Consider the following 16,145-nt stretch of genomic DNA (forward strand, 5'->3'; position numbering starts at 1 on the left):
TAAAGTAGGCTTAGTCTTTCTTTTATACGTGTTGGGTAGGTCTAGGGACGAATAAACCGTGTCCCGGGCAAAATAGGACAAAATCACATCATCGGTGCCCTAGGTTGAGCCAAGGACCCACCAGGGCGCTGCCTCTAATTTTGATTCTGTCTCCAGCGCCACAGGTGGCGGCAGGCGCTGCCTGTGGCGCCCAAATACTCAATTTCCTAGTTTTGTTCGTTTTGGCCCAAATCTTGCGTGTTTCGCCCCCAATTGCTACCGAATCTTTCCTACACATAAAAACACTTCAAATTAATATAAATCATAGCATTTAACATTCCAAATTCACGAAACAAAACTTAAGCTAAACAACAACACCCCACACTTAGACTCTTGCTCGTCCTCGAGCAATGAGACTATCTAATAAACTCCCAACTACGTACAAGTCTCAATCATAGAGGAGAACCTTAACTTTTAACCACACACTATACCCTTGACTACGATCAATACCGGCACACAAGCATGAACGCACAAAATTTCACCTTCTTCCCGTTTAAGCATGCCCAAGTATAACCCTTCAATTCAATCAATTTCAACAACCTATTTATCACCACCCAACCTCAAAAGCCGACTTGTAACCACTAAGCACCCTCAATTCATGCTCTTACCCAACAATAAAGTTTACAACATTACCAATCATTCATGAGATCATGTGCCCTCACCAACAAACAAAAGAGTGAATATAGATAGTCCACACATTAAAATATACTTTTGAATATAGATTAAGTACAACGCACAATTAAACAAAATTCACTCACTCTCACAAAGAGTTCATATGCATCCCGTGGTCGTACTATAAGCTTGCCCGTAGTGTATATTTCTACTAATTTAAGCTAGCCAAATCTAGGATATATTAGGACTTTAAGATTGTAATGTAGGCTAAGGGACGGGTATGATACATTTAGAAATAGTGACTAACCCTCCTAAGAAATTTAATACACTACATTCACAATTCAAGCACATACTCTTCTCAACCAATTCACTTGCCATATACAACATAGCCCTCTTTTCAATTAAGCACTTCTATAATTCCACTAGCACAAATCATTAAGAATTGGAGGTGTGTATTTTTGTATAATATTTGAACTATCATATTTTTTTTCTTTTGTTGCAATTTGTTTTTCTTTCTCTTTTTTTTTCGCATACTCCATACATAAACGTTCATTGGCTAGTGTCTTTTGTTTTCAACTTTAGTGCACCAACAGGCCCTTCCATGGTTCCACTCAAAAGATACTCCCGAATATCTAACCTTATTTATTTTAGTGACTAAGTATCTTAGGAGGTAAAAGTTCAATCAATAGCTAATTAAGAACAAAATAGGGGTATGGCTGCAATGTGTGTGCCAAAAGAATGGTCTATAGGCTCAAAGAGGCTAGCAATGGAAAATTTTATTTTTATGTGACAAGCACATCCATGATCAAGCAAGAAAATGCCTACATCACCTCCAAGATTAGCACAACTTACAATTTCGCTTCAATTAACACACATGACAACTTCTAGACTACACAGGATAGCACAGAAAACCACAAATCCTCACACACACATTGCACACGACTCAATCAAGACAGCTCTGTTCAACTCTCAAGTCAAGCAAGCACACATAATTGAGGAATTTAAGCAATATTGCACTATATAGCATACGAGTTAAACGAATGAGAAAAGGCATCACAAAATAGGCTATTTACTTTACTTAGGCTTCACAATTCAAACCAAAAACACGAGAAAACATAATCTATGTCCTAGCCTAATGTGCCAACATCAACCATGTCAATGAGTATTTTAAAGCGACTTAGTTTCTTCCTAACTACTCCTAAAGAAAAAATAAAGTACTCGGTTCGAGCTACATCCTTGGAAAAGAACCGGTGCCCAAAGAAAAACCAAGGAATACTATCTAGCTGTACTAAAAAAACATTTTTTGGTGTTTTTTAATCGAACTTTTATCCCTCAAGAAAATTGTCCAAAAGATCTATCGTCGGGAAAAGTCCGAGCTTTTTCAATTATTTTTTTCTTTTGTATTTTTATACTTTTTTTCTTTTGATTTAAAGCAACTAAGCTACATAGAACTACTAAAATAAACAAATTAAAATAAGTTGATACAAGATATACAGCTACATCACAGGTAGTATTCCTCCCACCCCACACTTAAACTATGCATAGCCCTCGATGCAAGTAAAAATGAAAAATAGAGTAGGGTGAAAAGAAAAACTCCCTATCAGGCAGAGTCCACCTCCGCATCATTCCCTCCACCAACAACTCTAGGCTCATCATCATCCGGTCCTAGAGGCACCAAAAGCATAGGCCCTGTAGCACCATTCCCATCCTCATCCTCAGTGTCTGAGCCCTTGAGAGATTTAACGTCCTCCGACGAGTGAAAGGGGCTGCCAGGTGCAATCCCCAACATCTCCTTGGATGTGCTCGACAAATCATTGTGTAAATGCATACGCTCCTCATCTGTAATACCTGCCCTGCTCATGAGTAAGTTCATCGAGTTATAAAGGTACCTATTGAAGTTCTCATCTCGCTCCATCAGAGCTGCGGGGGTGAGTTTGACGATGTCTCCAACAAAGATGTGATGTCCATAAGCCTTGACGGAGCCTCCACCACCTCATCATGTCCGGGGTACTCCGGCACTCCTAGAAATAGATTACAATGAGTATGTAAATTGCCGAAGAAGAACTGCCTAATCTGTCGCCAAAATCTCGTGTGGGCCATCTCACTCAGCATAATCGCTATCACATTAGTGGGTCGGCCAGTCATTAAGAAGAAGATGACACACACTCTAGCTCGAGTGCAGTCGCTACTGTGCTCCGCCGGCATGAGTCTTGCTTGTACAAAATTCTGCCATACTTTGGCAGCTTTGTTGAAGTTAGAGCAAACCATAGAAAGGTGAATGTTGCCCTGCTTCCTTATCCACTTAGCATTGGAATCCATGCCACAAAGAGTGTGACGTATCAACTCATATTTCGGGCTTCTGATAAATCGTTGGAGTCTCCTTGGATTAGCATTCTCAACCCCCAAATAGTCACATAAAGACTCTCTATCCATTGGCACATCCTTCCTTCTTACACGTGAAGTGTCCAATTGGTAATCCCAGTTAGCATACAGCTCTCGAACCGTGCTCAGGTTTGCAGGCCCCGGGCATTCCAAGAACTTATGCATATTTAGAGCTCGTAGCCTGCCAAGTACCTACGGGAAGTTTCTTTCTAAGGCCGTGGTATAAATACCCATCTCAGAAATGTACCGTCCAGATGGCACGAAGTCCCTGTGCCATGCAATAGATGCTGTAGCGACCTGTTTTCCTTTGGACTGCCGTGAAGAGCTTTCTCCCTGCTTGCACTTTTTGGGCATAGGAGAAGTGGTGGACGACTTTCCAATGCCTTTGCCTTTGCTAGAACCATCACGAGCCGTAGTATCATGCAATACAACCAATTTGAGGGGTCATGTTTATCTTCATAGAATTCAATTTCATTTTCTATAGTTAATAAAGCTTTATTACGTAATCTATTATATCTAATTATGTCTTTGCAGGTTTTAATATTGTGTTTAACACAATCTATTTTTCTATTTATGTTACTGAGGGTTTTAAGAAGTTTCCATTTCTGGGTGTTATAGAATCTTATATAATGAAAAGTGTTATGTTTCATTTATAAACAGATTTTATTAACTTGATATGTGATCATTAATCTGAATATAAATCTAGTTCATATAGATCTAATATATCTATTTCTTGTGATACAATTAGTTCTGTAAATGCTTGTTCCATTACATATATTATTTCAAAAGTAACTAAAATATCATAAATTTTTCTTTTAATATCGTTATTAAGTCTGTTAAAGATATATAATATAAGTATTTTGTACTCAATATTTTCTTCTAATAAATACGTGTGGTTGTGGTTGTTCATTTAGATTTACTATTTATCCTTATCATGTATTTACTAAACATATTCCCTCTAACCTCTTTGTTTATCATAGAGTTTATCATATTTTAATAAGTTATACTGAACAATCTTTTCTGGTCACTACCATGTTTTTCATGCTTCAATCATTTACCCTAACAGCGCCTCAACTCTGTGTACTCCCCTAAACGGCTTCCTTGCCTACTGGTTTCCACTTTAGGATGGCATAGTCTGGGCTTAACTACTCTCAGCATTATTAGACAGGCAAACTTTCTCAAGATGTTCTTTATAACAGTACTATAACATGATAAACAATTATGATATTCAAGAGATTATAAGGAATATAAGAGTTTAGTTAAACATGATTATGAATAAACTTACCTGGTTTTGTAACTCGTTTGAATGCTCCATAACTTTCAGAAGTTTGTATATAATCAAATATTTTATTGAGAGAAGATAAGAGAGAGAAGGTGAGTATGAGGATGTCTGAGGCTGTCCTCCCTTCCTCTGATTTACAAAATATATAGAAAATTTAAACGACTCCTACTGTTCATGAACGACCTTTACTGTTCATGAATGTGACTCGTACTATTTACTTTACGACTTTTTTACATGACTCTTACTATTCATGAACGACCTTTACTGTTCATGAATGTGACTAGTACTATTTACTTTACGACTTTTTTACATGACTCTTACTATTCATGAACGACCTTTACTGTTCATGAATGTGACTAGTACTATTTACTTTACATTATGTGTTTCCAGTAGCTGTCTTCTTCTTTTGTCTTCTTGTTGATACCTTCATTCTAGTTGGACTTCTGGTACATAGTTATCATCTCCGTTGCACTTTGAACATATGTGGTCTGGATATTTGTGTCCTACTAGTTTGCAGTATCTTGTTAATAACTCGTTTGAAATAAATTCTTTTTTCAATGCTCTGGTAGTTGGTTGCATTTCTGGCTTTAATAATGATAAAATCCATTTCTGGACTTCATCCATATCTCCTTGTCGTAGTTCCTTTGAGTTGGCATATATCATTAACTGGTCTCTGGAATAGTAGCTCCAGATAGCATTTCCTTGTAGATAATTGTTAGCTAGTTCTTGAATAATAGTTGCTATACCAATTATTCTTTTATTGGCATAGAAACTTGGTATCTCCATTTTCTGTATCTCCGGTTGTTTCTCTATCTCTTCCGGTATTATCATATCTCGTGTTAGTCCTATCTTTATCACCTGTATTATGGGTTTTATTTCGTCATATAGTATTTCCGCTGGTGCTGTATAGAATTTGATGAAGAATAGGTTGCCTTTTGTAATTCTCTTGAAGGTGACAAATGCTTTGTATAGCTCTGGTATTCCAATTATTTCTTCTCCGTCGTGGGTATATACTGTGCTAAGTAGTCCGTAGTTGTAACATGTCTTTACTAAGTTTGCTTTTGTTTTTGGCTGGGCTATAAGCCTATTATATCCCTGTAGTTTTTGGGTTACATAATCCTGTGTTGGATCTGTAGTAGTAGTTGATCTAGGGTTTAGGTTCAAGAATGTCTGAATTTTATATATATTCTCAATATATGTTTGAGTAATATGGTTATATACCTTTTTGTTGTGGTGTAGGCTATTGGCATAGGTTGTAGTTTGTGGGGCTATAACTATTGCTTCTCTTGGCTTTTTTGATGTAAATGGCTTATCAAATACGTTGTTTAGGTTTACATTGATATGTGGCTTTTTGTTAACTTGTTTGCTTGTACCTGCAGCTGTATATAAAGCAACTGTGTTATGGGTTTTTTGGAGTTTCCCAACGTCTCCTTCTAACTCTGGAAGTTTAGAGTCTTCCGTTTGACTTAGTTCCGCATTTTTATAGTCATGCTGCTGACTTAGCTTGCTTTCCTCTAGCTGTTGTAATCTTTTTCCCATACCATCCATCTGTAAAGATAGAGTAGTAAGGATTGTAAATATGTCTTTTGATTCTTGGCTTTCATCTGTTTGGGTACCTTTGTCTTGATAGGTAGTCTGCAATAACATTCTTGTCAGTTCGTATTACTTCAATTGTAAATGTAAAATTTTGTATATTTAATACAAGTCTCCTTATTTCCTTTGTAGTTACTGAATCCTGTACTTTCCGAGTTATCCACCATTTTACTTGTGTATTATCTGTTCTTACTATAAATTTGTTATAAACAATATATGGCTCAAATGCTAACAAACATTTATATAATCCAAATAGTTCTTTCCTATTTATCTCCCATTTTAATTGTGGTTCCGTGTATGATCCGGAATAATATCTACAATGGTGTTCAATTTTTTCATTATCATATTTATATTTTAGAACTCCTCCGTAGCTGTGATCACTAGAATCAGTTTCTACAATATATGTAAATTGTTTCTTTTCATCTGGAAAATATAGTTTTGGTAATTTTTTACACATATTTTTTATCTTCTGTATATGTATTTTATCTTTTTCGTCAAAATGATATTCTATGTCCTTTTTTAATTTTTTCTGTAATGGTTTTAAGTTTTCTGCTAATTTAGGAATATATTCTCTTACTTGGTTAACCAATCCTAAAAATGATTGTAACTTCTTTTTTGTATCAAGTGTTTCATTCAAGTTAATTATTTTTTGTACTACATGGGTTTGCATTTTTATTCCGTTTTTATCTATTTGTATACCTAAAAATTCTATTTGATTTTTCATTACTTCTGCTTTCTTTTTACTTAAACTTATTCCTGATATTTCTACAATGTGTATGAATTTTTCTAGTAGTTTTATATGTTCGTTCTCTGTTCTAGAATATAGCAATATATCATCTATATATATTATACAATTTTCTAATTGGTTGAAGTAATTATCCATAAAATGTTGATACCTACCTGGTGCATTTTTATATCCAAAAGGTAATACGTTCCATTCGTAAAATCCTTGTGGTACTGTGAATGCTGTTAACTTTTTAGATTCATCTTCTAGTTTTAAATGGTAAAATCCTGATTTACAGTCAAATTTACTAAAATAGTTATATCCTTGTATTTGTCTAATTTTTAGTATTTTATTTGGTATCGGATAATTATATGTTTTTGTTTTTGCATTTAAATTTCTATAATCTATAACCATACGGCTTTTTCCTCTTTTTTGTTCACTATGCTTATTTACTATAAATGCTGGGCTAGTATGTTTACTATTACTTTCTTGTATGTAGTTTATTATCTAATAATTCTTTTATATGCATTTTAAATTCTGTTAAATCATTAAAATTGTATTTTAAAGGTTTTTGTGTTATTATGCTATTTTCATCTATTAGTTCAATCTTTATTTTTGTTTGATGTTTTTCCCATCCTTGGAGTGGATTATCATTATATAGTAATTCTAGTTTATCTTGTAGTGGTTTTATCTTATTTATTGAGAAAATGATTATCTCTATATTATGGTTACTTTGTATTACATTTTCTAATTTTTGGGTAATCTTTTCACTTCCTTTAATCCAGGGTGTTGTTTTTCTTACTTTATTATTTACTCTTTTTGCTCCTAATTTTTGTTTACACGGGGTAGTAAACCACCAATGTGTTTTTGTTATAATATGTGGGTATAATTTATCTAAAAATGGCATTCCTAATAATATATCTTTATTTGTGAATTCGTAACTATATATTTCTTCTATGGTTAATATTTTATCCCATATTTGTATTTTTATATTTCTTGCTTTATATGTTATCATACTTCCTTCATTATTAAATCCTGTTACTACTATGGGGGTTTTTAGCTTTTCCCATTTACTTTCTGGTAAACAATTATGTCTACACATATTAGCTTCTGCTCCTGTATCCACCATAGGTGTATAATATCTATTATAATATCCTTCTACTATTATTTTGGCAAGTATGTATATCTTTGGCATTATATCAAAGTTCTTTTTATTATTATTTTCTTATTTTCATAACTTATTGTTAATTGCCTATCTTCTAATTTATATGGTTTGACTTTTTCTAACCATTTTATTCCTAGTGTAATGTTTTTATCGCCTTGATATATTTTAAAATTTATTAATATTGGTATTCCTCCAATAATTAATTCTTTTTCAGTTGTTTCTTCGTTTTTTCTTAACGCTTTTGGTAGTTCTGAATTTTGCTGTTCTATTGTTACTATCTCTTGTTCTGGTATTAATTCTCTTATAACATAATTCTCTTCCTGTCCCGTATTTATTAGTATTAAATATTTTCTTTGGTCCATTATTCCTGTTATATAATAATGGTGGTTTATTTCTTCTATTTTTTGTTCTATTAATTTTTGTGGAGTGGTATAATTTATTCTTCTTGATGTACTTCTTGATGTACTTATTCTTGATGACGTTTCTGGCATTTCATTATTTATTCGTTTTGATGTGCTTAATCTTTCTTTTACTATTTCTAAATCTTCATCCATGTCCATTTCCGTATAACTGTAATCATTGTTGTCTATAACTGATACTATTCTTTCGAATGGATTTTCTATTTTTATTTTATTTATTTTATTTTTAGCTGTTATCTTATGTTTTGTTGTTAAGACATATAGATTTTTACATCTTGCTGTGAATATTTTACTTCCTGGTGCTAATTCTATTCCAGACATTTTCCAGTATAGTACTAATGATTTATCTATATTTTTATCATCTACTGCTACTGAATAGTTAGCACTTATTATAAATTTAAATTTTTGGTATATTAAGTTACCTCTTACGGCACTTATTATACTCTTTTCTATAGGTTGTACAATTCTATCATCTGCCAAGTATATTTCTATAGGGGTATCTATTCCTTCCCTAAAACATGCTTTTATTAGGATCTCCGTTCCTCCTAAGTGTACATATTTTATTGGATTTTTTGCTTTTATATCTTGTATTTCTTTATTTAGTAGTCTTTTATTTAAAATTGGTATTTGTGCTTTACCTTTGATGTATTTACAATCTATTATATGTTCTCTTTGGCTTACTACATAGTATTCTTCTTTCTGTCTTTTAAACCAATTCTTTATTGTTGGTACTTCTAATATTTTGTCTATGCTTAGATCCAATTCTTTTCCTTTTATTTGTTCAAATATATTAGCGTCAAATATTATTTTTTGTTCTGAAGATTGTTCATCTTGGTGTTCTTCTTGTTGTATAATTTGTATATCTTTTTCAGTCATAATTTTCCTCATCTGATTCTTCTATATCCTTGTTTATTTCCTTTTCATTTTCAGAGAACTCGTTTTCTGATATCTCATATATGCTGTCTTCACTGCTTAATTCATAATCTACATATTCTACTTGTGTATATTTATCATTATCTATCAATATTTCGGTAATTTGTTTCTTCTTTGGGTTTTTTGGTAATTTACAATCTTTGGCTAAGTGTCCTAGCTTTCCACAATTATAGCAAGTACATTCTGTTAGTTTTTTCTTTTTCCTATATGGTTTTTTATGTTTATAATTTTTTACATAATATCTTCCTCTTGGTTTCCTATATTTATATTTTGAATATTTTGATTTAAATTTCTTTTTCTTTCCTTCTTTTTTGTAATATTTATCTGTGCAGCCAAATTGGGGTGCTATTCTACTTTTGCAACATGCCAAATTTTTTACTAATATTTTTTCCATTTTCATGTTTTCTTTATATTTTTCACATAATTCTATAAACCAGTTTTGTAGAAATTTTATCCTTGCTCCTAATGTATCTGCTAGTCCTGCTTCGTTCCAATTTTTTATTATTTTTGAGCTAAAGGGTTCTGGTAATTTTGTAAAATATAATTTTCTTATCTCTTTACTTTCATCCGGACTATATGTTCCTTTATAATAATAGTCTCTAAATGCACAAGTATATTCATCTATATAACACATATTACATATTGCTAATTTTGTCATTAAATTCCTATTTGTAATTTTTTCTTTATTTTGTTCTTCTACTTCTGTTGTCATACTACTAAATTCATTTCTTATTGCTATTTCATATTTATTTAATATATCTGTAACTGTTGTTGTAGTTGTACCGTCAAGTTTTTTATTACTCCTTAATGTGTCTAAGCTTTCACTTGATAAATTTTGTAACCATAATTTTACAGTTCCTATTAATGTTCTTTCTATATATCCTGGTGTTTCTGCTATTGCTATTTTATTATCTATTAGTTGTTTTGAGATATATCCTATCCATAATTGTATTGTTTTATTTATATCTGCTACACAATCTAGATCTAAAAAATTATATTGCTCAGTTATCTGTCTTGGTGCCCATTTCTTATTTAACCTTTTATCCCATAATGTTTTGTTTCTATCATATGCATCATAACTTACTCTGTAATAGGTTGGGTTGAAATGTTTTGGATTTTTTACTCCTGATATGCTTGGTTTATCCTCGTTCATATCTCCTGTATTTATTTCTGGGTTTATTTTTATCTTTTCTGTTTTTTCTATAAGTTCTGTGTATGTTTCACTTGTTTCTGAATAGTTTTCTCCTAGTTCTGTGTCTTTATCACTTTGGTCATTTATTTCGTTTATACTTATTTTTGATGGACTCTCCTGTACTTCTTCTAACTGTAATTTGAACTTTTCTATCTCATTTGTTAGTTTTAGTTCTTGTTCTTCTTCTTTACGTTTTTCCTTTTCTTTTAGTTTATTTGCATACATCTGTTTTAGCATCTCTAATTCTTTTTCTAATTCTGTTATTTTAGTGTTTTTTACTTCCTCTATCTGTTGTATTTTTTCTTTAGCTTGCTGTTGTATTTCTTTAATCTCTCGTTTTCTATCTATTTCTTCGTTTTCTTTTGTTATTCTAACCATGGCAGTTAAACTATCCTCTAGTTTTACAGTTTCTTTTTCTAACATTAAGTTTAGGTTATTTCCTATTTTTTTATATCTTCTTCCTAAGTTGGAAAATATTATTGTTATTTTTAATCCTTCTGGATTCTCATATGTTTTCTCTTCTAGTGCGAATTCTTCTTTATTCATCTTTTATCCTTTAGATAACAAACATATTTATATTCTGTTTTAGATATTATATCGATTAATTTAGACAACCTAGCTTTGTTTATTTTTGTGATACTTAAGTATTCATATTCTATGTATAGTTTCTTTAGTTTCTTTCTAATTTTCTGCGATTTCTTAGTTATTTTAATTGTTTCACTGTTTTGCGGGTTTGTACTATTAATGTCAGTGTTATTTTTCATGATTTGCTTCTTAATATAAATGTTTATTTTCCATAGCTCTGATACCAATTTGAGGGGTCATGTTTAATACTGATATTTATGTTACTGAGGGTTTTAAGAAGTTTCCATTTCTGGGTGTTATAGAATCTTATATAATGAAAAGTGTTATGTTTCATTTATAAACAGATTTTATTAACTTGATATGTGATCATTAATCTGAATATAAATCTAGTTCATATAGATCTAATATATCTATTTCTTGTGATACAATTAGTTCTGTAAATGCTTGTTCCATTACATATATTATTTCAAAAGTAACTAAAATATCATAAATTTTTCTTTTAACATCGTTATTAAGTCTGTTAAAGATATATAATATAAGTATTTTGTACTCAATATTTTCTTCTAATAAATACGTGTGGTTGTGGTTGTTCATTCAGATTTACTATTTATCCTTATCATGTATTTACTAAACATATTCCCTCTAACCTCTTTGTTTATCATAGAGTTTATCATATTTTAATAAGTTATACTGAACAATCTTTTCTGGTCACTACCATGTTTTTCATGCTTCAATCATTTACCCTAACAGCGCCTCAACTCTGTGTACTCCCCTAAACGGCTTCCTTGCCTACTGGTTTCCACTTTAGGATGGCATAGTCTGGGCTTAACTACTCTCAGCATTATTAGACAGGCAAACTTTCTCAAGATGTTCTTTATAACAGTACTATAACATGATAAACAATTATGATATTCAAGAGATTATAAGGAATATAAGAGTTTAGTTAAACATGATTATAAATAAACTTACTTATCAAGTAACGAGTTCATTGTTGTGTATTCAGTAGAGACAAGTATTCCAGGGTTGTGATCGATTCACCATTCGTATTGTGTTCTAATTAATTCTCCCTTTCATATAATTCACCATTCGTATTGATCTCATAGCATTCTCCCGAAGTACTACTCACATACTCAAAATACATTAATGCCTATATTCCTATGAAATCAATCTATTAAGAACGTATTAAGATTATGATATTTAATTAAGCACGATGACTAGGTATATTCCAATCCTAACCATAAATCCGCTCCCCCTAAGGGTTAAGATCATTCTCTCTTCAATTCTTCTATAATCTACACATGGCTTTCCCAAGCATATCATAGATAGTAAATACAACCTAACTGCTAGCCAGACAATTAAGTAGTTAATCACAGAATTGAAGAAACAACCATATATTAGTGAATTATAATTAAAGTTAAGTCAACGTTAAACAACAATATTCATGGCTAAATTACAACCCCAGAACAATGGGCGTTTAGCCACTCATGATGTAATAAAACAATTGCATATCTTTTGAATAATTGAAAATACTAGAAAAGATGAAGAAATCTGAGATGTTCTTGCTTTTCGTGTGTATTTTTCCTCCAAAGTGGTGTCTCTACCCTCTAAATAGGATTAGTCTTTCTTTTATACGTGTTGGGTAGGTCTAGGGCCGAATAAACCGTGTCCCTGGTAAAATAGGACAAAATCACGTCACCAGCGCCCTGGGTAGCGCCAGGAGCCCACCGGGGCACTGCCTCTAATTTCAATTCTGTATCCAGTACCACAGATGGTGCCAAGCGCTGCTTGTGGTGCCCAAATACTCAATTTTCCGATTTTGTTCGTTTTGGCTCAAATCTTGCGCGTTTCGGCCCCGATTGCTCCCGAATCATTCCTACACATAAAAACACTTCAAATTAATATAAATCATCCCAAATTCACGAAACAAAAGTAAAATATGAGGCGATATACATAAAAATATATATACTTTAAGCCAAACATCACATGTTACGTTTGCATCGTATGGATCATGCGAAAAGAAAGAAGGGATAACCTTCCCCTGTCTGAACCGATTCTTCTGACAATCCCTTTAACACCCGTTGATTGCGAAACCACGTAACGGCGGTTCGAAGTAGGGGAAAATCCATGAAATCATACGTTACTGAATTCTTGAAAGCTCACATTATTGAATAATGTAACCTCATGTTTTTGAAGAATGAAATCTTCGTATTTTTAAGCTTTTAGCGTTCTGGTTAGAGAATTGAATTTTGGGTGAAAGAGTTACATTTCATTTTGACTAAAAATGATCTATGCTTTTGAATGACCAAATATGACCAAGCCTTTCTTGTAACTCTTTAGTGGCTTACACGTTTTAAGCCACTAAGCACATATGACTAATTAGTCATAGGTTTGAATGGTGGCCTACTGCCACATGGCGAATGGGGTAGAGATTATTAATCTTTACCCACTTATTAGTTAACTGGGTAATGTTCCATTACCCCGTAATTAACCAATTACACGTATAATTTAAAAATTACCCCAAATTGCTTAAAATTCTACTTATTTTTAATATACTTTTATACATTATACTACCGTAGTCGTATGGTTTCTTACATGGTACTAGTTCATAATTATCGGGTATTATCGCTCGACCCGTATTTTATCACAAATGCCAAACTTGGACGAACATTCATTTTCTTTGACTTGCTTCCTCTTTCACGGTCACGAATTTACCCATCACTTGTAAAATAGCATAATCCTTATAATAACCAAATAATCTTTTACTTAGACAGATGTTAATTACCTTATGACAAATTCAACGTACAATACTACAAGGTGCGACATCATTGTAATTTGGCATTGCGAAGCGTAATATCATCATAATACAATACGACAGGATGTAATATCGACATAATATTGCAGGCCGTAACATAGTGTTTTTAGACTTGTGTGCATATTTGGTTTAGAGCCCCATGGGCTCGAGTGAGTTTCAAATTGGTTTCAGAATGATTTTTCTTGAATTTTGAGTGCGGGTTCTGGTTTCTTCATATTTGCGATGTTCTGGTCGCAAATGCAGCCATCGTATTTGCAAAGAAGCCTTGCATTTGCAAAGCCTGGGCGGCTGGGAAATTTTTGCATTTGCATTGAGCCTGCCGCATTTGCGAAAGCTGGCCTTCACATTTGCAAAGTTTTGGTCGCAAATGCGACCTTAACAGGGAAACCTCTAGTTTGCATTTGCGATCTTTTTTCAGCATTTGCAGGGTTCGCATTTGTGAACCCCTTGTCGCAAATTAGACATCTGCAACATGTTAAGTGCTGAGAATTCCGAGATTTAGCTTCATTTCATCTACATTTTTAACCCTAGCTTCGAGGAGAGGCGATTTTGTGAATGGGATTTTCATACCAATTTATTGAGTAAGTATCGTTAATGGATTTCCAACTATATTTTATAATTTTATACAATATTTAAAATTAAATTTATGGAAAATCTATCACGACCCAAACAGATGGGCCGCGACGAGTGCCCGAGTCCTACTTGTCGAACACCCATAAGCATGCGACTAAGATATAAACATGAATAACATTTGTTGAATTACGAGAATAACGTGCGTTAGGAAAACCTATCCAAAAGATGTATATACATATACGTACAAACTATGTGGGGTGAGCCGACAAGGCTACTTAAGACAACTGCATATCCAAAGCTGGAAGACGACAAGGCCACATACTATCCAACTGTACATAACTGTCTATAGACCTCTAATTGAAATACAACTATACAAATACGAGACTGAGCCACATCATACCCATATATGTATACAAGCATATCGTACCAAAATCAAAAGAGGTTCCGGATCGAGTGGAGCACGCCAACTTTCGCTGATACGGGATCCTAAGAAGGATGATCGTCAACTTGCCTACCTGCACCTACGAGCATGAAATGCAGGCCTCGGGAAATAGGACATCAGTACAAATAATATATTGAGTATGTACGACATGAAAATCAGTATATAAAAGTCATAGATGAAACATGGAATAAAGAAATGCACCTATAAGGCTGAATAACTTTATAAATTCTACAACATTTATAGTGTCATGCACGTGCATATAAATGTCGTGTCATGCATAGGTATAGGTGTACATAACATCATCAAGCCTCTGAGGGCATCCCATCATATTGTCTCAGGCACTGTGGGCAACATCATCAACATATACCAACTGATCAGGTGGTGGTGCGTATATAACGCCGTCACCTTTTCTCATATCCCACATACATATATTTACATGAATACGTGTATACCGACATCTAGTCATGAGTCAGTATAAATGAATGCAATGCATAATATGTACGTCAATAAAATCTTTTGGGTGTCATTAGACCATTTTGCCTCTGAATAATATCATGAAATAGACTTTATACACTTACGTATTTTCTAAGACCCATGAATAGACGATGGAATAATAAGACTTATGGGAGAATAAGAATACACACATCTCTAACATTTCTATGAATAGAGTAATTTATGAAAATAGTGCATTTGCTCATTTCGCTTGTGTCGTATTGATCATGCCAAAAGAAAGAAGGGATAGCCTTGACATACCTGAAGTAGGGAAAAATCCGTATGATATTCTTGAAAAATTTACATCGTACTCCTTTAGAACCGCAAAATTTTACGTTGCTAAGGTGCTAATAATTCTTGTTAGAAGTGTTTGGTTGCAAGAATTTTGTTGAAAACTTGTAGGAAATTTCTAACGTCTGATGGTAGTGTCTTTTATTTTCTATATCACATAATACAATGTCGTATAGAAGAATCACTACTTCATCATTCTTCTATCACCCAGTAATTGACAACGAGTTGGAGGAAAATTTCTTGTAATGGTACATAACTGCATTTAGGAGCTTGGACTGATTTCTTTCCGATAGATATTTGGAATCAGTTCAACTAAAGTTCAATCAAAATATAACGAGAGATGCAAATGAAACATGTTTGATTTATCTTAGTCTCATGAATACTTGTTATTCTATGATATAAGAACACTATAAGTTGCCTTGGCACCAAAAGCAAAGGCTACGATACATATATATGATCTTTCTAGAATAACTTATATTGAGAGGGTGTATATAATTTCAATTGTCAAGATCATGGAAAGCCTTGGAATTTGAGATGTCTTGACACTAATGTATTAGGTTGCCACATATTAAGAAATGACTAAGAGTCATTTACTTAAGAGGTGGCTTG

This window comes from Nicotiana sylvestris, chromosome 2, assembly GCF_000393655.2.
Source record: "Nicotiana sylvestris chromosome 2, ASM39365v2, whole genome shotgun sequence".
Classification (NCBI taxonomy): domain Eukaryota; kingdom Viridiplantae; phylum Streptophyta; class Magnoliopsida; order Solanales; family Solanaceae; genus Nicotiana; species Nicotiana sylvestris.